This window comes from Camelus bactrianus, chromosome 5 (assembly GCF_048773025.1).
Source record: "Camelus bactrianus isolate YW-2024 breed Bactrian camel chromosome 5, ASM4877302v1, whole genome shotgun sequence".
In the NCBI taxonomy this organism is placed as follows: domain Eukaryota; kingdom Metazoa; phylum Chordata; class Mammalia; order Artiodactyla; family Camelidae; genus Camelus; species Camelus bactrianus.
The window spans coordinates 50,052,495-50,078,967 of NC_133543.1; the positions used below are offsets into that span (position 1 = coordinate 50,052,495).

General features: G+C 39.4%; 1 protein-coding gene across 5 annotated transcripts in view; it reads left to right on the forward strand.

Annotated features, from left to right (window-relative positions):
* Nucleotides 1-26,473, forward strand: part of B3GALT1 (beta-1,3-galactosyltransferase 1) — a 490,600-nt gene that overhangs the window by 387,686 nt on the left and 76,441 nt on the right. Inside the window, exon 1 of one of the 5 annotated variants that reach the window (XM_010971412.3) lies at nucleotides 3,618-3,801. The exons of 3 other annotated variants lie outside the window; for them this stretch is intronic. The gene's annotated coding sequence lies outside the window, so the exon portion shown is untranslated. Of the gene's footprint in view, nucleotides 1-3,617; nucleotides 3,802-13,349; nucleotides 13,542-26,473 lie in introns of those variants that run through there. One more of the 5 variants, XM_074363836.1, reaches the window with a different exon arrangement.

Here is a 26,473-nt window from a genome sequence, read left to right on the forward strand (position 1 = left end):
ATTTAAATATTGTATCTCCTCCATTATCTCTAGTCTCTCTCACTGGACAACAATTGTGTGTGTATACATATATACATATATGTATACACACACATATATACATATATATTCATATTATTCTCTGTGTCTGTTAACTTCTCTCTAATAACTTACATTTTCTTGTGTCTACATAATTGTATAGGGTCTAAGTGTTAATCTGTGTCTAATTTGCTAAGTGTCATAAATTGGTTGAGGATGGAAATAGAGAAGTAGCGTAAAGGATGATTTAGGAAATGGTTGGTTCATTTCAAAGATAGAGGAGACAGATTAATTTCTTTCCTAGGTAACTCACATTAATAAATATTATCTTTACTGTTCTGAACTGAACTTTTCACTTTAAGAGAAATTTTAACTCATCTTTCCAATTGTTAAACATTAATTTTCTTTTTAAAGTGTAAATAAAATGAGATCTTTATTAAGTTTCAAAGTTCAGCTAAGAAACTTGAGTCAGTGCAGTAACATATGTTTGCAAACTCATTGTATTTATTTCTTTGATGTGGTATCATCTCCTAAGCCCTCTCAAGCCTCTCCCCCACATCTGTAAGAGGGTATGCATGATCTAACCCAAGGCCAGCAGCATATTTTGTGAGTGTGTGATTTATTGTTTTCAAAAAAGATAAAAGAAGTCATGAGTTCAACACATGCAGCTAAGTTCTTCTACAGTTAAGCAAAGTCATTTCTTACTGACTTTCTTCAACAATACAGAACTGTTTCACCACTATTCTTAGCAATGACAAAATGGTCATACACTTCAATTAATAATAATTTGGTAAATAGCCCTGAAGGACTTGTTTGTCCAAATTAGTATTCCTTGTTATACACTAACTGCCAGAGCTTCCATTATAAAATTTGTTTTTCAATTTTTACATATTATATTTAATAGCCCTTAAGTTTGTTGTGTCTTTTAAGTCCCCCTTCCCCACAGATTGTAACTCAATCTCTTTTTTATTTTATTAAAAATGTTGGATTAACACATACAGTTGATCTCAGAAGTGGCATTGAAAATACATGCATTCTGTATATCTAATAATAGCATTCAGATTAAAGAAGTATTTCTTTCATTCCCTGTTTGACAACCCTCCTTTCCTGCCTTTGTCCCTTCCTTCCTGCTTTCCTTTCTTCTCCCTCCCCCTTCCACCAAATCTGGAATTATTCAGAGCCACTGTGTTGACATTTTTCCCTTTTATAATGAGTTCAGCATTTGTCAGTGTCAGCGTTTGGACTTATATAGAAAATAACTTCTTGATTATTTATGGTGATAAAGAGGGACAGCATTGTGGGAGTGAAAGTTCTCTGCACTTTTAGAGCTGGCAGTCAGTATGATGGGGTTAGAAGGCTTTCTGACCCCTGATGCCATCTCTGAAGACTTAAATTCTACCTTTAGCAGTTTGATCCTTTGGGTTAGGACATTGTCCCTTATCAAAATGCAAATCCCTCTGGGCCAGAAAATGCTTTAAGCTGCTATCATTCATTAACATCAAGTGACTAATTCATATACTGGAATCTTTCCAGCAGAACTAGGCAGAGAGCAGATTTATAAGGAGGACTAGAGAAAATCAGTTTGAGAGTCAGAACTCCAAAGAGCAGTAGGAGGCCATTACAGGCAGAGAGAAGGAACAGCTAGAGATTGAAGAGGCTCGAGAGAAACTCATCTAATTCCCATTTTTGCCCATTCTTTCTCCTAACGGTGAATATTTTTTAAATGAAGAAAAAAATCCACATAAATACTCTATAAACTTAGAGCAGTGGACATAGTTTCCTGAATAATTTCATTTGGGATCACATTAGGCAAGAATCATGGCAAGTGGGAAGCATCAATAGAAATTAACTTGCAGGTAATCAAAGCATGAAGAAGTGTGTGGGGAGGGGGGTAAATAAAGGTTATTTATTGCATTTGTAGGATTTTAGTGCACATATGTAATTCTGATAATGACTGTTAAAACTAGGCAGAAAACTGGTCAAAAATCTAATTTCAATCCAATAGTTAAATATTTGTTTCACCAAACAAGAGTTAGATATGTTTGTGTAGGCTTCCTTTTTCTTTTCATATGTTCAGTAAGCAATTCTGGTGTCGTTGTTTATACATTTTATTGCTGACCTACCGGGGAGTACAACAAATAAGAAAAACAAAAGCGCTATCCCCAAGTAGCTACCAAAGTGTTACAAAAAAGAAAATTGAGCAATAAATGCAGTACAAGGTAGACTATGATGTGAGCTCTTTGGGAAGAACAGATGAAGCACAATGTACTATACAGAGTGTTAAAGGATGCTCAGTCCTTCAGTTACAAATTACCTGTTGAACCTTTGCTATAAAGATTGGCAGTTGGAGGGTGAGAGTTACTTTCATGCAGATCACCTAAAGGCAAGCCATCAGTTAGTTATCCACTGAGGTGAGAGAGGACCAGAAAATCCTGGGAATTCATCATTGATGAAAAGACCTTCTGCTCCCAGTTTGTTAGAAATTCTCAGAGATCATAAGGCTTCAAGGAAAGAAACAAAATTTGAAATATCCCCCTGAAGCTTTTTCTGAGATTATTCTTTCCGGTTCAGGATCCCTCTTGTTATGATAGAATAAGGTTGGGAGTTGGGAGATGTCAAAGTGCTAGAGGTTAGAGCAGGGACTTCTTGAGCTGAGGGAGCAGGAGTCACCATGCTAAGGGGAAGTTAAAGGTAGACAACTATGTGGAAGCACATGATCCAGAATTTGAGAAGGAGAAACTTAATGGACCATGAATTAGTAGGAGCTAGAGGCAGGTATTGAAGTCAGAGTATGAGGCTAGACTTTTATAAGTTAGTCACATTGGACCCCACAATAAATGGCAGTATTTGTGACTTACTTTTGTGTAGTATATGGGGAAAAGGTCTGAGGTGAAACTTACTGGGCCAGGCACTGAATGGATATTGCCAGCCAAAGCCAGTCTTCCCTGGACAGGTCAGCATCTCTATCTTTTTGTTCTCCTGCTGCTTAATAATAAGTGATGAGAATCACTCTTGCTATCATTTATGTCACGTGCATTTATTAAGCTGCTGCTGTGTTCCAGGCTCCATGTTGCGTATTCATGGAGAGCCAGGTGAAAGTAGTTGGTGCTTCAGAAGCTAGGGTCCAAAGGGCATGTGTGTAACACCGGCAACCCAGACAGAGCTATGTTGCATGTATTTTTGTGAAGCTGGCCAAAGGCTGATCTTAGAAGTCTAGCTTCAACATGTAAATAGCCATGATTGAGCTGCCCACAGAACTCAACGTGATTGATCCTAGAAGTCCTTTGGATCGCATCCTTTTCATAGCCTGATATACAGTAACAAGTTGACCTTGAGGGCATATGCTTTTAAAGGACTGATGAGCAGGAAATAGATAGGCTCTTTTCAGGTAACACTCAGGAAACTTTGATATTGCCACATCTGTTCTCTTGTACCTCCATGCCCCACCTTCCTGCCCATCTGTTCCTTTCACTCAAGATGCGGGAATCCTACACCATGGGCAGGATTTTCACTTCTCAATATAGAACCATGTACCTTACCTCGTGGTCCAACTGACTTCCTGAAAATAAATCATTTGTCTTTGTATTTCATAAGAGACAACAAACATTGATTTTGTTGTTAACGTAGGGGAGCCCGCGTTCATTCAACAAACTATATATTTTAATCATCAAGTGTCCTAAAATTTTGGATTATAATGCCCTGAATGATCTACTTTTAATCAGTTATTGATTACAATTTGAGGAGCCTTGTGTCCAGACTAAACACAGTGTGACTTATTTTATGGTGAGTAACTCCTCCTTGTTTGAAGTGTTGAAGTTGTCTTAAATGCCTTAAACCAAGCTTCTCCAACAGCAGTGTCAGAATTGTGACATTTTATGCTCGTTTTACAGTGAGAAGGATTCTTTAGCAATGTGTTGAAAGGCAATGTGAGTTCACTCTGAGCCTTTGATTATGTTTAATAGCTTCACTGTCAGACAGTGAGTCATGATCTTTTCTCTTCTACTTTACAGTTTGTATTTACACCTTCTTGCATTTGATAAAAGCAGTGTAGCAGCCTCTGCCCGTTGACAATGATGACTTCTTTATTTGAATCAGTGCAGGGGGAAAAAATAAAACTTGGCACAATAGGCTGTAAAAACCCCTTCCTTCTGCCATTTTAAATTTTAGTAGTTATATGTGTAACCTTGTAGAAAGACTACTTTGTGAAACAAAATGTCAGCATATACAGTCATTGGATTTGCATGAGAAATTTTGCTTACTTTCTATCAGGTTCAGTTTAGCAAATGAGGTTACGAGAAAAATTTTTTCTTGTCTATTTGCAAGCTTTGGTGATACAGCAGTTTATAAGCATGCCTTTGTAATATTTTATTTAATGGGATAAAATCAGTGCTAATTCTCGGTCCAATCCAGTGAGGCTGACTTTGTCTAGCAGTAGGGTGTGGTCGGAGTAAATGAACTGCAAGGAAAGCTCTGACTAAAGAGTGGGATGGTATTTCTGAATCCCTGTTATAGGACTACAATAACTGTTAATAATTTATCTCCAGTTTGCCTCGCCCTCGGCTGCATTTTTAAGTAATTTCTTCTAGAAGTCTTTGAACTTAGCTTTGCAGGTTTTTTCCCCTACATAATGCTAGTATCTTTAGTCAGATGTCACTAATTTAAAAAGAGTTTTTGTCTTTTTTGATGAAAATAATTTGAAGTTCAACAAAGTAGGGCTATGAGTACCCCCTCAGGTAGGAGTCTGTTTTGGCTCCAAACAGAGAGATGAAGTAATGGATGTGTATAAGGTGGAGGTTGGCAAGATTTTTATATAAAGGGTCAGATGGTAATTATTTTTGGCTTTGTGAGCTATGCAGTCTCTGTCAACTCTGTTGATGTAGTGTGAAAACAGACATAACACATAAATGAATGGGTAATGATCATGATTGTGTTCAAATAAAACTTTATTTAAAACAACAGGGAGCAGCATGGCTTTGGCCTGTGAGCCATAGTTTGTTCATCCCTAAGATATCAGCCCTCTGGGATCATATTTGGGCACATTACTAAAGAAATAGGGACCACATAAATTTCTTTACATGTTCTTACAGAGAAAGTGTCAGGGTTCCTTTAGATACTGTTAAGTTATTTAAAATGTGTCCTAACACCAGCAAGCCCTTGCTTAAGGTTTGCAAGACCCAAGGCAACAAATGCTTGAGTAAAGGGCAGAAAAGACCAGATGAGACCTGGGCAGAGGCACTGTATAGTCATAGCCACCCAGTGTGTTTTCCCAGGTACTAATAATGTGTGGGGTGGAGTGCACTGAAGTGGGAGTAGAGGAAGGAATCTGGTCGTAGAAGAAGTTCGGACCATATTCTTGCCAAAATGCTCGTTCCAAATCAGAATCCATCCAAAGCCTTTAGGTAATGGAGTTATCAAGATAATGGGGCCCTAGCCTATTAGACAATGCAAAGAAGAGAGGGAATCCCAGTAGGGATACTGGACTGCTTGGCAGGCAGCACTTTGGACTGATAGAAGGTGTCTGTGTTGGGAGAGATGTTGGGGGAGCTGGTAGAGGTGAAGGCATGGGGGGAAACAAGGAGTGGTTGACGAGATGTTCAGAAAATGGAAATGTGTGTTATTCAGCAGCGAACTTAGACACCCACGTGTTTCCCAGACAGTCTAATTCCTGGGATATTGTAAGATTTAATTAAAGTACCACTGGAACTTGTGACTAAGGTTCTGACCTACACGTCAGGTAGTTGCCTGCAGATAGCACGTCCAAGGCTGGAGAAGGAGGTCATCAAGCCTCAGGGACCAGGCAGCAGCTGATCAAATTAGGGTCATGTGCATTATGCTCACATAGAACAAAAACTCTAAGGGCCAGAAACAAACTCTTCTCTTTATAAAACCTCGTTTATACCTCCACAGGAAAATCAGACACGGTGCCTGACACCACATTGTTCCATGAGTCTTAGCTCCTGAAAGTCGCATTTTCTACCCTTTTTTTTTTTTGACACATCAAAATCTTTACGTTGTAAAAAGATTTTAAAAGATGCAGTGAGAATTTAACTTGAAAATGGAAGCATTTTCACAATGAGGAGTGGAAACAAAGACCAGCATAATAGGTACTATGTTCAGCAGCCATTTCAAGTGAAGATGAGTTATTGTATTGTCAACATTTTTTTTAAATACAGAGAACAATACTTTTAACGTTTATGTGTACATTTAAACACTCGTAAAACACTTCTACTTTTTATGACAAAAATTTCAGTGTACTTCCCAGTGAAAGTAGAAGGAGAATGCCTGATGTTAATTGTATAAAGGCAATATAAATATAAAACATACTGCTTTTATAGCCATGAGGAGGCCCATGTGGCTTGGTATATACCATTTGGGTAGGGTTTATTATAAATATTCTATTTGTTCTTTAATAAAGTGCAGACTTTGCCGTTGCTGAAGAATAATAGCCACCCTTTAACTTCGTAATTAGTGGCTTCTTTCTAGATAAGATTTGCCTGAGAGAAGCGTATTCCAGTTCTGAGAAATTAACATCTCCTAGGTGAACAAAGCTCTAAAAAGGGGGGGAAAAAACCCTCATCTCAGAACCTCCCAAGAGTTGGAACCAACAGAATTGATACCTCAGTCATGTGGGTCTTTGGCAACCGCATCTGGGGAGCTGCTGCAACTAACAGACTTAGAGGAGCTAAATTTGAGATAAACAGAACTGAGGTGCTTCCTGAGTGAGCAGGAGAGACAAGACAGCTAAATGCAAGCTGTACCAGCTGAACTCAGCACCCTTACCTCCCAGGATAAATCTGCATACATGTAGGGTCTGGATTGGAGCCATGTTAGAAAGTCTACTTACCTAGGGGTCCAAGGCTGATTCTGGAGAATAACATTATGCCAGGCAGCTCCCTGGCACTGGTGTAGGTCCTAGTGCAGACAGAGCATTGGAGAGAGGGGCCATTTCATAGAACTTGATAACTCAAATACAGCTGACATTTAAGTCTGAAACTTAGGAATGTGAGTAGCGCTCATGTAAAGTAAGGAGGAAAAATAGGAAAAGGACAGAAATAGTCAAGGCCACTCACGCTCGTCCACACTTGAGGAATCCTGGGAGCCGTGTCCCTCTGCAGAAGCTTGCGGCAAGCACTGAGTCCCTCAGTGTATGCCAGCCGTGCGAGGCTGGGAGAGTCTCTGACAGCAGGGAAACCCAACCACGCAAAGTGCTGAGAAGTCAGACCTTGGCTCTGGCTCTGAGGTTCCTGATCCGTACGCCACTTGTTTACCTCCCACTTTCCATGTCAATAGTTGAGTTCAGACCCTAAAAATGCTCTCGTGAAGCTTTTTTTCCATTTCCGGGAGCACCTGCATCTCTGCTGAGCCAGCTTTCCTCAGGAGGTTCTGAAAGGCACTCTGTCCCCATAGTCAGCCTCGTCCTCTGTCTGCCCTTCCCATGGAAATAGGGCAGAATTCCTGACTCACCAAGTGGTTTGTCTTGATGCCAAACAACTCACTTGGTAATTGGTTCAATTGTAATAAATTGGCTTATCGGTGATTTTGGAGGAGTTACAGCTCTGTGTTACAGACCTCCCCTCAGGCTGCTTCCCACAGGCCGCCAGGGGCTCTTAGAGAGGATGGACTCTTCCGGGGGCTAGTCTGCGGGGGGAGCTTGGCAGATGGCCTTCACGTAGCCTCCCCATTTGATTTGCACTGTGATAAACTGCTTTATACAGTGGGGGTGATGGAAATGAAATGGCGCACTTCAGAACAAAGGCAATAGAGTATTATTATGGCTAATGGAGAAATGATTTGTTTTGAATGTCAGTTGCTTAGAGGCAAGAATTTTGTAAAAATCAAATGAATAGTTACCGTATTGGCAATGTAAATATTCCCTTATTGATCTTATATGGAAATCAGATTTCAGAGAGAAAAATGCCCGACATACTTAAAAATAGATTCTAGAGCAAGAATGTATGACGAATTATCAAGTTCCTGACTTGCTTACATTTTCAGAAGCACCTTGATACTTCGATTTATGACTTTTCTTGCATTGCTTTGATTTTTAGATTCTATAGGGTAATAAAAGCTCAGTGAAGGTTTCATGAGTCGAAACGATCAGAAAAGCTATAATACAGTAGTTCCCTTAAGCCTGCACTTAGATTCATCTGGAGAGTTTATTTAAAAGACAGATTCCCAGCACATATCCTCCAGAGACTTTGAGTCAGAAGAGCGAGTGGGGCCTGGGAATCAGCATTCACACTCAATAGCCAGCGTGGTTCTACGCTTGTGGCCATTGATCGTATTTTGAGAAAAACTGCAACAGAGTACATCCTGCTTTTGAATCAGGTTTCGCAGGACACACTTAAGAAAGAGGACAGAAAGTTAAGAGGCTTAAAATAGATGAAATAGAGCTGAGATCAAGCCTCTGGTTCAGAGTAGAGTGCCAAAAGGGAGGAGAAGGATAAAAAGAAATCTATATGGCCGGGCCACTCACCTTGCCCCCATTTTCCTGATCCATGACAAGTCTACATCCTACAAGACAACCCAAAGCTAATCCCTGCACAGTCTCTAACGCACCCTCTGAGTTCAACACCCCCTGCCTGTCTGGAAGAAAAGAAAGGCAGTTTTTAGTAAGCAACATTGCAGTGACAAAGATGAGGGCTATGCAATGCAAAAAAAAAAAAAGTAAAAATGTCAATCATACAGATGTATTGCCTGCCCTACTAATTCTTTTCAAACATCTGGATCGCATCCTTAGTCTACAGTTCATCCAGATGTTTCAGCTTTGTGTACAGAACCACACTCTGCCTCCAAGCCTTCTGTTTTTGTATGCATTTCCATGCTTGAACAGTGTCTGATGAGTACATTGTAGGGGGTGGAGGGGGAAGAGGCAGCCTGCAGCCATGCACACAGCCCCCAGTTCCAAACAGAGTCTGTCCCCAAGATTGGTTTGTAACTTAGATGTTCAATATTCAGAGCGTGGATTCCTCTGGAAACTGTGTTTCACACAGTGGGTAACTACTCAAGCCAGTCCACAGAAGGCTCTTAATTCATAATGTAGCTAAAGTGAGGAATGGATTAAATTACCCAGTTGGGTTATGGAAGTTGGATGTCCCTGTGACGTCATCTGAAAGAGAAGGAGGAGAGGAAGAATTTTTTTTCTCTTTCCTGGATTCAAGGATGAACCTAGGCTACAAAATGTACTGCCTGTCAAAACTCCCATTCCTAGATTCAGTTTGTCTGAATTAAGTGGGGTTAAAAGAAATCTGTACAAATTTGATTGCGTAGATATATGACCAACAGCCCTCTAACTTTCGAGGAGATATCTTTCTTTTAAAAGAGGCTATTTATTTATTTTTCACTGAATTTCTAATTGTTGGAATGGCAGGCAATGGAGCATAATATTAGGTCATGTGAAAATAAAAGAGAAATATTCAGATTCTTTTGGAGAAAGGGAGATTATAGGCAGGTTGAACTTGCCTAGGATTCCTCTCCTAGTCTGTCCCCAAGGATGCTTCTTAAGATTTATGCCAACAGTTTCTATTTCTTCACTTCCAAATATTCATATTTTTCAAAGGCTGTACAGTATGTTTTGAAACAGCCAATATGCATCAATGTGTGGTGGGCAGGGTGTGGGTACAGGCAAAAGGGACAAGAGTGAATACATGGATCATTTGTGGGATGTGTTTTGCTACTACTGAAAAATGTGTTGGCCTGTATAGACAAATACCTGTGCTGATGGTGTATAAATACACCAAGTGTTGATGGTGAATCATGTTAATTAACACAGACCAACACTTCTTAGTGATATGCTACGATCAATACGGTTCCATTATGATATTCATCTCTAATTAATTTTGGCTCAGCAGGCTGAAAGTGCAGACTGTGGCTACTCAGGGGATGGCATTTGAAATATGCATCGCTTTACTTGTGGACTAAACTAGTGCATGGCTAAGCTTGGGCAGCAGAAGAAATTATTTCACATCACTGCTCTCAGCTGATGTGTTTCAACCAGAGAACCTCTGCAGAGATGAGAAAAAAACCCATAATCTCTACGAGAGAATTCCAGGGGTGGGAAAAGAGGGAAACCAGGTAGAAATCAGCCAGAAGGACTGGCCAGTTTACTGGCATTTACTGCAGAAGCTGGACACTCATTGGTTTTGCTCTCCTCTTTGTAAGAGAATGAGCTACTTCCTTTCCATGTTGGGAAGCGGTGTACTGGGGCAATAAGTAGAGGGGCTTCTCAGGTCCCAGTGAGTGGGTTCAAATCCCATCCCTTCACCATTAACCTGCCATGTTGTTTGGGACAAGTCACTTCTTTTCTTCAGTATCCCTCTCCCCACCTGGCAGGTCGGACTAACAGTAGGTACTGTCATCCGCTACCTCTGAGGAGGCAGTAAATCAGACATGGCTTCCAGGCCCTGGCACTCCATAAGCATTTACAAGGTGTGGGTTGTTATTAGGCCAAGGGACATAATTTGCTCTCTCAGCCATGCAGTTCATTGTACCAATGGGCTGTGCGGAGCAGTATCCTAGTCTACCATCCAGACAGTCATTACACTATAGGCCAACTCTGTGAGCCTCATGACCCCGGGAGTCTAGAGTGGCAAGATAGACTACTTCTCAGAGCTGCCCTTCGGTGACTTCCAGTCTCTGACTGTATAGGTGGCTTGGTCACAGGCTAGAAAAGAAGGACCAATTAAGTTTCGGGAAGGTTGGGGCCTTCTCCATCATAACCTTAGGACTGGACTGATCATAATCTGAAAAAAAGAGAGGGGAGGTCCCCTTTCTCACCCTGGCTTTGTACATGTAAAGGTCAGCCTGTGGTTGACTTGATTTGATTTCCTATCCACCTTGTAACTGTGGGGCAGGTCCGGCACCGGGACATCCAGGGTGCCCATTATAAAGCCAGCTCGTAATTCAGGATGTGACTGCAGTCGCCTCAGATGAAGGAGAGCAGCAAATTCCCCAGCTCAGGCTGGAAGAAGTTGTCCCAGGTCCCCTCTTCATTATGCGGTGCTGTATCTCATTTGCTATTTGTCCCTCACTCTAATGAGCACCAGACTCACTCAAAATATACTAAGAGGTAGTTTTTATTAAACATGATATGAAGAAAAAGGTTAGGTTCTCGTTCAGTGCTACAGGCAATTACTGAAATATACGAATTCAAATGGGGACAGAATTATAATAGGTTTTCCTTTTTTAGCCTTCCGGATTCCACCCTGTCCCTTCCTCTTCTCTCCCTTCCTGCCCTGCTCTGTCAGGTAGGCCTGTAATGAGACCGTGCAGCGACGTCCCAGGAGCCCCTTTTAGAGAGCCCTGATACATAGTCCAGTCCATCCAAGCCTCGTTAGCCTCGGATTATAATCATCCATGGGCTTCTCTGTCTGCCTCATTAGATCACAGCTCCTGAAAGACTGGGATCCTGTGTTTTCATCACTTTTTTGCCCCAGACCCCAACCCCTCCCCGCCTTAGCCGCTGGCTCCAAGACATCCCGAGATGATCTCAGGATAGGGATGCAAAGAAAGGAAGCACGGGAGGTGGGCTCAGCAGCATGCAGCCTGGTACTTCCTGGAGAACAGGCTCATCCCTGGGACGCACCCGCCACTCTGGTGGAACCAGCAGTGATTCCAGCCTCCACCTTGACCTTGCTGCCCCAGCACTGCTCTGCCCTCTCCCCAAACTCCAGCTCCCTCCTGTCTTCTGTTGTCTCCTGACCTCCATTTAGTGCATTTTTTTTTCTGTGTATCTCTTGGTATTAATGCCTTCTTTGTGTGTCTCACATCCAGACTCTCAGGGATGATTTTCATTGTTACACAGGCTCTCACAGCAAGTTATCTCATACGCAACAGGCTGGTCCACAGACGGCCAGGCTCAGAGCTCTGACCCGGTCAGCTGTGGTCCAGGGTAACTATGTTACAGAGATATCCATGGCCACCCAGGCCCAGCACACTTGTGTGTAGTCTGTACAGAGAGAAGATGGTAGGTCATCAGCCTTGCAGTGTCTTTGCTCCAGCAAAGAGGAAGCCCTCCAAAAATCTCTCCTCAATGGCCAGCTGCCTCTGGGAGCTGGGCCTTCGCTTTAGGTAGAGCAAATAATAGATTTTTTGAAGCCTGAATAGAACCGCTCACTTCCAACATTGTGCAAGGCACAGAGGAGAGAATGACTGACTGAAATGTTGTCTCCATCCTCCAGGTGCCCACAGACTAGCAGCAAAAGACAGATACGTAAGCAAGAGCAGCATCTGACCTGCCTTAAGAGTACGGGCTTTGGGTACGAGTTCAGACCATAGGTTGTCAATTTACCTGCTGAGTGATTTCCACTTACCTAGGCTTCTGTTTCCTCCGTTTCCCTGTTTGTACAGTACAGCTTTGTCCTGGGAATGTACTAGGAGGGAAGAATCCCAGGAAATGGGCTCAGCAGCCACCGAACCTGGTCCTTTGTGAAGAACTGGAATATGGGGATAGTAATTCCTTACTTGCATGAGGCTCTGAGATGTAACTTTGTGCATAAATCACGCAGCACATTGCCTAGCACACAGGGACAACCTACTGAAGCATAGCCATGTATGTTTCTAATGCAAAGTCAGTTAAAATGGAAGTCTCCGTAAAGTATCATGGAAGGGAAAAAAGGAGAAAATGGAGATCAGAGAAGCCCTGCCGAGAGCTAGTTGTTCTGAGCCAGCCAGGAGTTGGCGAGGTCAAGGCTGAAACCCAGCACAGTGGTGGATTTTTTTCCACTGCATCCTCCTCAGCTGCTGCAGCAACTGTCTCCAACCTGGCAGGAGGCAAGAGGCCACCATGTGGGGGAAAACTGAGGCGGGCCAGTGTGCTCAGGACGACGGCAGCCTCGTCTGTAATAAGCTACTCTGGTCTGTTATCTTGCAAGACGCGTCTCCTGTTACAATGCGAGGGCTCAAAATGTCTATAGATTTGCATTGATTTTGTGTCCATCTCAGCCTATTAGGGTGTTATTATAGCTGAGGCACCATTTTGAGGGTTTGTTTACTTAAGTTGAACTGCTCCTGGGAAGGCGTGGTATGAAAAATACATGACTGTGCCCTTGGATTTATTTAGCTCGAGTTTTTCTCTCATCACTGGAGTCTCAACCCAAGCTACTAGTTTGAAAGTCTGATTAACAGCCAAGAAGGTCATTAGAGAAGGACTTGAGAGTTCATTTAAGGATACAGCCCTGCTTATTTATGTCACATGAGAAATTAAAAAGTTAGAGCCACGAAGACTTGTTTTGGCAATGTGATGGTCTTAGACCAGAGAGGGGAAACTTGTTTAAGCTTCTGTTTAAAGTAAACAATCCCCTTTCATAATAAATGAAGAGAACTATTTTTAGACTAGAGATCACAATTTATATTATTCGCACGCCCGGAATTATGACAGTGGCACTCTGGTGAATCACTGAGAGGACAAGGACAGTGAGTAGGGGCAGCAGATTGTTGTGATGAATGCCGGAAGCTGTACATCACAGCAGCAGTTGTCCCGGGTGATAATCAGGCCAGCCTGCTACCTGCAACATGACGAACAAGTAAGTAATCCGGGGCAGTGCCGGGCAGTAACATGCCAGGAGGCACCTGCTAAAAATCAGGCTCGCAATTTCACAGTCTCCCTTTTTTCTGAGATTAAAATGAAATGCTGAATATTTTTCAGTTCTTGTCACCTTCCCGTTCAGACATTTGGAAAGTATCTTTTATTAGCAAATTAGTTTTACCTTGTGAATGTATAAAGCCTATTTTAAATAGGCTGATCTGAAGAATAGCAGTTGACACTTCTGCCTTTGGCTTTTCCAGGAGTTTCTTAAGCTACCTGCTAAGTATAACTCTTGTTTCCTATCATCTGTAAATTAGGATGCTTAATTAATGTCATGTGGTGATTATTTAACATCCTACAAAAGGGAGAAAAAGGGGATAAAGATGTGCCCCTTGTCTTGGGCATTCATGATACAGTGGTGTTTTGGTTTGTTTTGTTTTGTTTACTGTATGAAGAGTTCATTCCATGCACTGGAGACAGGATTTGGAATGCAGCATATTTGAACCTGGAGTGCAGCAGAGTGCCTCACAATTCAGTGCTATGTGTGCCCCTTTGGCCCCTGAGTTCTTTGAGAACAGCCTCTGGTCGGTGCTGCATTCCTCAGCAACATTGTTCCAAGGCTCTAGATAATTTTTCAAATGAGAAGGTAGTAGAAAATAACATAAAATAGTGTAACAGTGGTCATCTACTGATAGTTTAGCCTGTTTTCAGCACCCTCTTTCTAATTAAAAAAAAAAAAATCCCACAAGTTCAAGTTTGAAGTTCAGTAGCAGTTTTTGCTTCTGCAGGAAAAGGTAAATTTTCCTTTGAGGACGCTGAACTGATACAAAGCACCATTTCCCTCCGAATATTGTTGCTATTATCATCAGGTCCTCCCACCTTGGGGGAAGGGCATATGTTAAAAAAGGAATATCTTTCTCAAAGTTAAAAATATAATTACAGGTTGAACCTGTGTTCCTAGGAAGAATGCATTTCAAGTCAGTGGATTCACAACATTTTCCTTTTCTCTGTGTATGTGTTTATTGAATTTTACCCATTCTTATGATGATGTTTGGTGATTCTATTAATCAAGACATGTTTTCCATTTGCCACTGGATGTTTAAAGGAAAGGAGAAGCATCAGAGGAGGACAGATTTTTAAAAGAGATCTTATGTGGTAACTCAAGGCCATGAACCAGTATTTCGTAGATTTTTAACTAACCACGGCAGGCGAAACCCCTGCTATTTCATAAGCATCCTTCTGGTTCTTTGTTCAGAGGTTCAAGGCTGTTCAAAGCAATGAAGTTCAACATCTAGAAATAAAGATAAGAAATTGATTCTCTCTACACCCACTATCACAAGTGAAAAAGTCTCTGATTCCTACAAATACACTCAACCCAGACATGTAATCTACACATATTTAAAAACAGGGTAAGATCTCATGCACTCTCACATCTGTTAAATATCCAAGTTCTAAACAATCTGCCTCTTGTCCATTGCTGACTTCCCACCACAATGCCCGGCACACAGTAGGTACACAGGACATGTTAGTTGAGTCGACTTGGAATTTTGAGGGAGGGAGGAAACCCAGATTTGAAATGGAAATTATTGAACTCCAACTTCTCTTTTTTCCTTTACCAATTTTTTAAAAATATGTGTATATAAGGAAAGGTGCAGTTTAACAAGTAATTAAAAAGCAAACACCTGTATGATCCCTGCCTAGTAGTTTTCAACCTTTCTTCTGGGTTTAAAATGGTTTATTTTTATCCCTACAGTTCTTAGCACAATGACTTGTCACTTGATATTTAATTGAAATGAAAATTAAGATTTGAAATATTTTCATGTAAATCTATTAAAACGGTATCAACACTTAATCAGTACATGAAATTCACATTACTAGATCAGGGATCTGGCGTTTCAAAAGAGAACTCTTCTACTCTATTCCTTTGTAGTTGCAATTATTTTTGGAGAGGAAATGTATCATCCTCATGACAAGGCTGAGATTATAACTTCAGAAATTTCCAAAGAAATGAAAATGGGTCTTTTTTTTCTCTGGAGCAGATCACTTCTCCTGCCACTCAGGTTAACCAAATGCCCTACGAGTCTTAAGACATTTTTAAAGAAGGAAGTTGTTTTGTGGCTATAAAGGAAGTCTGTACTGAAGAAAAAAAAAATGAAAAGAAAAAGAAAAAGCTAATGAAGAGGCAAAATTTAAGAAGACAGCTATTTCTCACTTAATGATTTATTTATGTGCTGATTGGGCTGATGTCATTTCACATTTAGAGTTTGGGTTGTGTCCTGGCTCCTTTGTGAAGAAAGAATTCCACCAAATTGTCCCTGAGAGGCAGCAGAGGAATTTAGGTTGAGCATTTTGTGTGAAGGATTTCAGAAGTGGCTCAACTTAGCTAACTTAACGGTTGAAATACTAAGAAAACCAATAAGATCCCAAAGGCAAAATTCTTTCTTCTGTAAAAACTCATCTTTTGCCAAAAATACTTGCTTTAGAGCACAAAAAGAACGCTGTTAGAGTTGTGATGTTAAAACAGTTGCTATCATTCTTGTCCAAAGGGTGAATAAACCTGAAACTCATTAGCCATGTCGTAAAATTACATGTTAATAAGATGCATTTTTCTTCATAGAAAATACTAATATTTATCCTATAAATGATCTCTAGGTTTCATGATAATTAAGCTGCATTTACTTTTAAAACAATGTAAAACAATGTACACTTACCAAGTGTTCCTAGGCTGTGTACAGAATGATGTTAGGTACTATGAAAATGTCATAAGCAGGTAACTATACAGCCTCTGTCTTGAAATCTGTAAAATAAATGCTGAAATAATTCATGAAAGTAAAGATCAGGTAAACTATATTTTCTTTCAACTTTTAGTGGCTTTTTCTATTGTCCGTGATAGGAAGGGCATCAAGGAACAACTTCAGTTTGGTAAGTTTATCAATAAAAAAGTAAATAAACATTTTGGAATGTACGTAACAGCTGCATGTTTTCAACTAAGCACAGAGTGGACAGCATCTGTTGAGAAGAAAGAGAAGACGAATCAGGATGTTTTCCTTCTCAATAGTCTATGCTGTGTCCAACAGAGTCATTTTGAGAACTCTAGTGGCCTCTTCGGGTATGAAAATAGAAGCTAGTGTACTTGCGTTTAAAGAAAAAGAAACAACTTTCGATCACTGGATTCATCGCTAGCCCTGAAACAAAAGCACTAAATGTTCTTAAGAGGAACAAAGGAAACCGTGAGCTGCAAGCACATCCTTGAAGACAAAGGGCCCTAGTCCTGATGACTTTTCATTCGAAACCAAAAATTTGGGATAGAATGCAGCCAAGAATTATTTACATGGAAGCACAGGAGATGCTTTTGAAATGAAATCACTCTAGCTTAAAAGTTATGGCATGTAAAAGACTCCATTTTTAAGTGCTATGGGAAGAAGAGGTACGCTGCATGTATACGTACAATAACCTCTGTTTTCAACAGTAAGATGTGTTGCAATGAAAAGTTCTTCTTTTTTTAGGTGTAAGAGCTCCAAATAGCACTGTTGTCTTCAGTAAATGTCAGGTGCTCCTTCCTTCACAAAAGTCCTCCTCTACTTAAGTCATTGAATTTCAAATAACCTTCACTGGGTTACCAGCATTAGTCTCCATTACCATATTCATAAATTAATCCTAAGTAGATTATAATACTTCAAAGTTGGCTTCTCATTTTTCCCTTCTAGTTATACAGTATAGTTCATACTTTTCACTAGTTATTAATAATATAAAAATATTGGGTAGCAATTACCTGCACAGCTGAGGAGGAGGTGCAACCCAGGTGTAGGAATGCATTTGCTCACTGAAACCCGAAGACATGATTGGGTTAGTCTCAGAAATTATCCTACCTTGTTATTGTTTTATAAAGGTCTAAATTAGGTTGGCATAAGTACAAAAAAAGTATTCATTTTTATTTATGCAACTTGAATATGCTTTTATAAATATGTAAAATCAACACATTTTGAGAGTTTAATGAGTTTTATAATTCTACTCCTAGATAAACATACTTTTTGAGGAAACAAAGAAAAATAATTATTTTTTGATTCATTCCAAATTGGTTAAAGAGCCCAAAACATAACAGAGCAAATAATGAATGCAAATATTTCACATAGTGTTTTCCTTCAGCCCCAGATTTTTTTTTTAATAGAAGTATAGTCAGTTTACAATGTTGTGTCAATTTCTGGTGTACAGCATAATGTTTCAGTCACACAGGAACACACATACATTCATTTTAATATTCTTCTTCACCGTAGGTTACTACAAGATATTGGATATAGTCCCCTGTGCTATATAGCATAAGCTTGTTGTTTATCTATTTTATATATATTTGTTAGTATCTGCAAATCTCGATATCTCAATTTATCCCTTTCCCCTCTGGTAACCATAAGTTTGATTTCTTTGTCAGTATGTTTCTATTTTATAAATAAGTTCACTTGTGTCTTTTTTTTAATTCCACATACAAGTGATATCATATGGTATTTGTCTTTGTCTGACTTCATTTAGTGTGATAATCTCTAGGTCCATCCATGTTGCTGCAAATGACATTATTTTTTTTTATTCTTTTTTTAATCACTGAGTAGTGTTCCATTTTGTGTGTATGTGTGTGTATGTGTGTACCACAACTTGTTTATCCCGTCATCTGTTGATGGACATTTAGGTTGTTTCCATGTCTTGGCTATTGTTAATAGTGCTGCTGTGAACACTGGGGTGCACGTGTCTTTTTGAATTCAAGTTCCCTCCAGATGGATATGTGCCCAGGAGTGGGATTGCCCAGATTTGTTAGAACATAAGGATATGAAAATATGTAATGGCTTTCTACACTGGATCTTGATCCGTGCTGATAGACTGACTCCTTGGGTGTCCCCCAAGGAAGCCTTGGTACTCTGAACTTCACAAACACCAGAGAGAGTAAGTAGGGATGCAGTTAAATGGGCTCTCTGGGCATTGCTGCATCCTCTGCCTCTCAGTAACTCATTGCCAGTGATATCAGATGGTATGATATGGAGGCAGGAACCTTGACCCAAATCAGAAAATGCTTCCCACTGACATTCTGAAAGGAGCAGGGATCCTGTGCAGTTCTGAGGTCACCAGACTTGGCTTAGTATCACCCCTTAATCATTATGACTGTGTGAAGTGACTTAACGAAGATGGCAGCCTGGAGACCCAGCATGGTGTGAGGGCGCTTCCTGCCTCTGACTGGCCTGCCTTGTGATTCATGTTTCATTAGGGAATTACTGTGTGGCTGAGTGTGGTCATTGTTGCTCACATGTGTACAGGAAAGATGAATAGCTGCACTGAAGAAGAACAGAAGCCTGGTAGAAAGTTTAGTGAGCATTTTGTCTTCTCTCAGCTAATTGAAACTATGGCAAATTTGTGAGTCCAAATGGTAATAGGAGCCCTGGGGCATAAGCTCTGTCAAGGATGGTTAGAACAAATGATGTGTTGCTAGTGGGAAAACAGAAACTGTCAATAAGTCCCTTGTTCTTGATTTGAGGTAATTCAGAATAGGTTTCATTTCAAACAATTGGGTTTATTACCAGAATTTGCCTACTGGCCAAACGAACATTGTTTTTTCCTTATTTTGGTTTGCCTCTGTTGTATCAAATAAAAAATTCATTTGTATAAGGAGAAAATATACTTTTATGACAGTGTAGTAGGATACCAAATTTGACTGGATAGTACATGCACTTAAAAATTCTTTAAACCCCAAGTTTAAACTCAGGTAATACATCTTAGAAAATGCTTGATTTGCACTGAATGAAGATAGAACTAACAAATCGTAGACATCAACACTTTAGTCTGAAATGTGTTGTTTACCAACAAACCTTGTGGCACCATAAGTTTACACCTCCTTGAGACCATCCTCATCCTGGTAAGGATCTTCCAGAATCATTCAGACTCTGCTGCCCTCTGTAAACACGTTATTTAAGAAATGGATAACACCTTTGTGACCAAGTGAAAGCACACTTCCTTTACCAATCTGCCAGCTGGCTTGCAAGCCCCCTCTGCCCAAAAAGGAGTGGTGGGGTGAAAAGGGTTATTGAATAGGATCCTCCCAAACATTCCATGGTATTTTAATGAACCCCCCCCAACACACACACACACACACGTACACACACACTGGATATAAAATGATTTGACTCCCTTAGGTTACTGATGCTCTAAAGATCTTTCTGTCTCCTTGATTTTACATCCAAAGAAGGGAGGTGCACCAACTTGGTCTAACAGACCTATCAATTGGAACCAGTGTCAAAGAAATGATTTACATTTGACAGGGGATCATTTAAAATCCAGTGATGTGAATGCACTGAGGGTGAATGAATCTCCTAGCATTTCTTCTATTACTCCTAGGAAATGAGATAAAATTCATGGAAATAAACTTTTCCCCAGAAACTTCAGCCATGTAGGAAAATGACAGATATTTGTTAACTTGCCAGGTTGAGGGGAAAAATGAGCAATTCAGTTAAACTTAGCCTTCATTAAGTAAATTTCATTTAAAGTATCTTTTTGAAAGGAGAATTAGATAAAAAAAAAAAGCTTATTAATCTTTACAGCTCTAACAAAGAAGGCATGTGTTAAATACATGAAGAAACTTCTGAGCGCTGTAGTAATATATTCACGTTTCCCAGAAACCAAAATATTCTGTATTCTGAATAGTGGGACTGAGTTTCTTTGCATCTGTCTGGAGGTGTTTTGTTTTGTTTTCCTTAAATAAAGTCGTCATGGTCTGGAAATCGGTGGGCAAAAAGACCTCCCCACGCAGTGCTGATGACGTCACCTTCTGGTGAAAGGCTGCTGATTTGGTGGCACATCCACTCTAGGCTAGAGGATATGGAATGATGCTGCGGTTACACATTCCACTCATAGGAGAGGCAATTATTTTGATGACAGGAACACGTTTATTCTCAAAAAATACCAGAACATAAATTAACATGTTAGATACTCAAGCTGACACCTGGAAAAATAAAGGTTATTCCCAGTGTGTAAAGTAGATATTTGTTTCTGACAAGTTCATAAGATGCATCTTTTTCTTGGTGTTGTCACTGGCAACTTTCCCAGGCATCTAAAATTTCCCTACTTTTCAAATGCACTTAAGGTTGCCTGAAGTATATGCGAGACATTCGAAAATTGCAAGGTTTGACTGTGCTTGATGGTGATTGTGGGAAGCTTCTAACAATAGCCAAGGTGCCGTTGGATCCTGTTTGCTTTTACTGATGCCTTGATCGTAAATTAGACTTGTAACGTTTGCTATTCCGTTTAGGAAATTATTGCTTAACAGGATCCTAGTCATCTTAGAAAGGTGAAACACTTCCAGAACTGCCTGATTTTCTCACCTTTAAAGGATTAGCTAATATAAGAACTTTTTCTATTGAATCTGTCTTCAAAGGGCTGGGTGACAGTAGAAAAGAATGTTGTATTTGATATTGCACTGAATTAGCTGGAGTCTCCTGATGGTACCTGGTGCCCCTGGACAGGCAGTTTATCAGCTCTGGGGATCCCAGGCCATCCCCAGTAGTGGCAGAGAGGCCACTGAGCTCTGAGACCTTGTGAACTGTAACTCTAGCCTGCACACATCCCAGAGAGCACAGATAGGGTGTGCTGCAAGAAATAAGACTGGAGCCAAGTCCCAGCCCCTGCAGGTGCCTTCCACCCTCTCCATGGCTAAGTAGGGAAGATTTGAGTCCTTTGTTGAGTTTCCTAAATCTCTGTGCCTTATTTTTCTGCTGTTTTGAATTTTAATCTTTTAGGAATATATTATAATAAGATTCACTCTCTGGCATATGTTTTTATGAGTTTTGACAAATGCAGAGTCATATAACCATCACCATGATTAGGATACAGAGCAGTCCCATCATTCTACCACTCCACCCAAAAATCCATTACACTACCCTTTTGTAGTTCAACTCCTTCTCCATCCTTAACAGGGAGCAGAACCGTGCTCTGTCACTGTAGTTTTGTCATTTCCAGAATATCATATGAGTGGAATCATACAGTATCTAGCCTTTTGTCTTCTTTACTCAGCATAATGCATTTGAGATTCATGCAAATGCTTTAGGTATGACAGATAGATAGATAGATAGACAGACAGACATTCTTGCATAATCAATTGTTTATTCCTTTTTCGTGCTGAGTAGCATTCCATTATATGGATATACCACAGTTCATCTCTTCCTCAGCTGAAGGACATTGAGTGATTGCCACATTTGGGCAAATGTGAATAATACATTCAGGGTCTAGTTTGAACATGTATTTTTATTTTATCAGAAATACCCAGGAGTGGAATTTCAGGGTCACATGATAAGCATATGTTTAACTCTGTTGGAAACTGCTCAACTATTTTGCAGAGTGGCTATACCATGTGGCATTCCCACCAGCAATTCATGAAAGTTCCAGTTGCTCTACATCCTCCTTTGCACTTGGTGGTGTTAGGTTTTGGGTTTTTGGGTTTTTTTTTTTTAGCTTATTTGTTTAGTTAAGTTTTTATTTTAGCCATTCTAATAGAGATACAGTGATATCTCATTGTAGGTTTAATTTTCATTTCCCTAAAGACTAATGAGATTGAGTATTCTTTCATGTACTTATTTTTCACTTGTATATCCTCTTTGGTCAAAACCCCATTCAGATCTTTTGTTCATTTTTTAATTTGGTTGTTTATGATTGAGTTTTGAGAGTTCTTTAAATATTCCAGACATAAGTTGTCAGATACGTGGTTTGGAGATACTTTCTCCCTGTGTATGGTGGGTCTTTTCATTCTCTTAGTGGTGTCTTTCTTGAGCAAAATTTTTATCCTGATAAAATCCAGTTTATCAACTTTCATCTTTTGTGGATCATGCTTTTAGTACTAAATGTAAGAAATTTATGTCCAACCTGAAATCACAAAGATTTTCTCTTATGTTTTACTCTAAAAGGTGTATAGATTTTTGTATCAGTGCCCTTCTTAATTAGACCAGTAAGTACTCTGTAAATTCTGAATGTTGTAAGTGGACGCAGAAAATTTAAGGTGTCAGAGAAATTTTTAAATGCCCAATTAGATTTTTATCTCCTGTGTCAAAGGCCACATCTCACAGTGGCATCACTGTTCCTCACCCTAGCCACATCCTTGTCAGCAGCTAGATGTCCAAGAAATGCTTATTAAGAATTGATAAATCCTCTTGGAAAAGCAGACTTATAGTTTCACTACTGTATAGTCCAAGAGGGATACACTTTACAATCAGTTCTGTATTCAAATTACAGCTCCATGCCTTGCTGGCTCTGTGACCTTGGGAAGGCATTTTATTTCAGTTCCTTGTGCAGGGTTTCCTGGCTTTAAAAATATGGACTAATAATGCATTCTAAGCTCTCTGTGAGAATTGTGCGTTAACACGTGGAAGTGTGTTCATAGTGCCTGGCATATACTGGAAACTCTGTTAAGAATTATTTTCTCTCTTTTTTCTTTTTGCATCCAATCCTAAAAATGTAAATGTTCTACAGTCAAGCAGCTCTGGTTCTGAATAACTGAAATCTTCCACATGCTATGAATCAGTATGTTCTGTATCTACCATTTTAAAAAAGAATATATTCTTTCATATATGCATGAGTTTTAGCAAAGATGACTAAAATGGTTCCAGATGGCCATTTTCAACAGTCTTTCTTCTTTAGAACAACTCTACTACTGTACACCAGTAGGGGAGACAGGTTAAAATGGGGACCAGTCAGGGAAAACCCTGGAGTGTAGCATTCATGGGAGAATTGGGCCAGGCAGGCTTAGTCAGGAATTGGTAATCAATACATTAACTAATAATTAAATACAAATGAGAGAAAAATGGTTCTGCTTGTAATTTGCTTACCAGATCATTACCAATAACTTACCAAATGTAAGGTATGCTTCATTTTGTCAATATCTCAACTTTTTATTAAATCAAAAGGATTTTTCTGTGTAAAATATAGCTCATTAATGATTGACTGATGGAACCAAAAATGCTGGCATCGCTTCTGGTCCCAGACATTAGGTTGGTGAACTGGATAATCGTAATCATGTTGCTAGACTGACAAGCCACAAAGTAAGCCCATAGATTAGTTTAGAAGCACACACCAATGCGATATCTTGAGATGCTCTTAAAATTGGTCATTTTGAGAAATGACTTGAAAAGAAAGTCATGATGATATTTTGTCTAATAATAATGCTATTTATTAAACAATCCTTCAGTGCCAGGAAGTATCACTGAGGCTTTTTGTACATCATCTCACTTAATTATTATAACAACTCTGTGATGTGGGTGTTGTTATTCTCCATATTTTATGAACAGGGAAATGCAGGCATAGGTTAAATGTCTGCCCTGGGTCACACTACTAATAAATGACTAATCAGAATTTGAACTCAAGTCTGTGTAACTGGAAAACCTTGTTTTTAACTGCTATACATGATCAACTTACCCTGCAGTTTACAACTTGTGGAAAGTAGGAATGCTCCCCAAAACGTGGAGTCTCAATTTTGGAGAGCTGGTGAATCAGTAATGCACCTAACTTTTAGATACGCAGCACGAGGTCTTTTGATTAGGTGCATGTGTGTTTCCATTTGCAATTACAAGATTAAAGGTCACTCTAGTTTTGTGTTTCCTTATTAATCTCCTAAGCATTTTAGCACTTTCAGATGCATAACATACCAAGTATGTTCCTCTTCTCAAGCTCAACTAAACAGATGCAGTGATCCTGATTAAACTTCATTGATACCTGTCAAGAGGTAATTATCATCTAATAGAGCTGTCCAAATGTTTCCTAATTTCCTAAATACAGAATTTCCCCAGCCAAAAGAAAACATTCCCTTAACCCCTTACGCAGAGAAGAGCTGAAGCTTCTACTATCACTTTTAGCAAAAAGTTCTATGAGCTTCATAGGGAAAGGCTAATATCCTGTTCACCATGATGTAGTGCATTGCTTTGAGGAGAGACTCAGTTAGTGTCTGTTGTGTTGAGGTATGAATGGGTGAATGCATGGGTCTGTTGGCAAATTTTAATTCAGTAAATGTTTTTAGGATGGACAGATTCATTAATGAATTCATCTACTTAAAAATTTTAGCTCATAGAGCAACAGTCTTGCCCACTTACAAAGAATTTTAGAATTAGATCATTTAGAAGCAACTTTTGATACTATATATATTATATTTGAAGGTTTAAACACAAATATTAAATATGTATGTATAGTATATATACACATATTTCAAAGAAAACATTAGTATCAAGTTTACTTTGGCCTAATTTACCATGCATTTTCATTATATTAAATTTACAGCTCATGAATATGTCTCTATGACTGGAACTTTTAAGTGGTTAGAGCACCTCTGCAAAGAATGCATAAAAAAATGCATGAAATAATAGAAGTCACAGACATATGTTAGGTCTGGGGCCTTGTATAGGCCAATGATAAGTAAAAAATAGGAGGAAGAAATTAACTGCAGAAAAGCAAGACATTGCCTACGTGGTAGTGGTCAGAGCCTTCAGTTCTACATGAGCTTCCCTAAGCTAAAGCTACAAAATTTAGTGAGCACATTCTAGGCTCCTTTGGCAGATTTCTTACCCCACGTAACCTGCTAACCTACTGTACTTCAGTATTTCTGGAAAGATTTCAAAGGCAGTGGGAACCACATCCAATTATATATTTTTTTTCATCTCTTGTCTCTCTTTTGCATACTTGTTAGCTGATTCTAAAGTAAAACAACCTGGGGGAAACGACAGCCAAGTCCAGGTGATCATTCATTCCTGCCAGTCTAGTAACCCGGAGGAGACTTGTTCTTCCAACCTAAAGGAGGTCCAACCCCATATGTGGAAGTATGGTTAATGAGCTAATGGAAGGGTTAAACTGATAGCTAGCTATACTGAATGCTCAGTTTAAAGATCCGTGCTTCAGACTGAAATTGAAATGGTGTCCCACTTTTTTAAACTATTGAAAGACTATTGTTTAGGCCTAGACTTACAGGACCTTCTTTCATTACCTAGTGTCCATTTGTTTATTTGTTGAACCATCATGTGGTTGATAAGCAGGTGATAATGCAATCACCAAAAAAGTAATTTCTCATTTGTTCAAGCATCCCATGTTACAATATACCAACTGTGTGAGCCAGTACGTTCAAACTTTCTAACAATCATCATATGAATATTTACTGTTAGTCAGTTTTACAATAAATATGGACCAAAGAGCCAAAGCCCCCTTACCTTTCTTGTAACTTTATCCCAGCAAGCACCAGTAGCTCATATCAAAATAAGAATGTTACTGAAAAGACTAAAGAACCCTTTTCCTTGCCATTGTTATTCCAAGAGTTTTATCTTTCCATGTGAACTGGAGAAACCACTATCCTTGGGATATTTGCTTCTGTAGCTTCTCTGTGTTTAGTCTTTGAACTTGAACTTAAGCTGATGAACTGAGTTTTCTTAATTACATTAATAAACTTATTAAAAGTCAAACTCACTGACAATCAAAAGAATGCAAATTGAAGTAGCAATAGGATATTATTTGCCTCTCAGAGTAGACGCACTCATTTTTAAATGATATTATTTAACGCTGATGAGGGTACTTTAGATAATGATCCCCATCATGTGCGACTTGTAGTAGGAAATTTAACCTTCCTGGAAAGCCTGAAATGTTTCTGCCTTTTTAATCAGCAGTGTAAATTCTAGAACTCTATAAGAAGGAAGGTAATTGTAGACACAAGATTTGGGAATAAAGAAAGTCTTTATGCTGTTATTTGAGATAAAAATTTTAAGCCACTTAAGTGTTCATAATATGAACTAGTTAAATTATAGTGCATACAAATAAATAATGGCATACTTTCTATCTAGTAAAATTTGTGTCTACAAAAAATTATGAAATGCTCATGGTATAATGCTATGTAAAAATATGAACTGTTAAGAGTATAATTTCAATTTACTTTTTAAA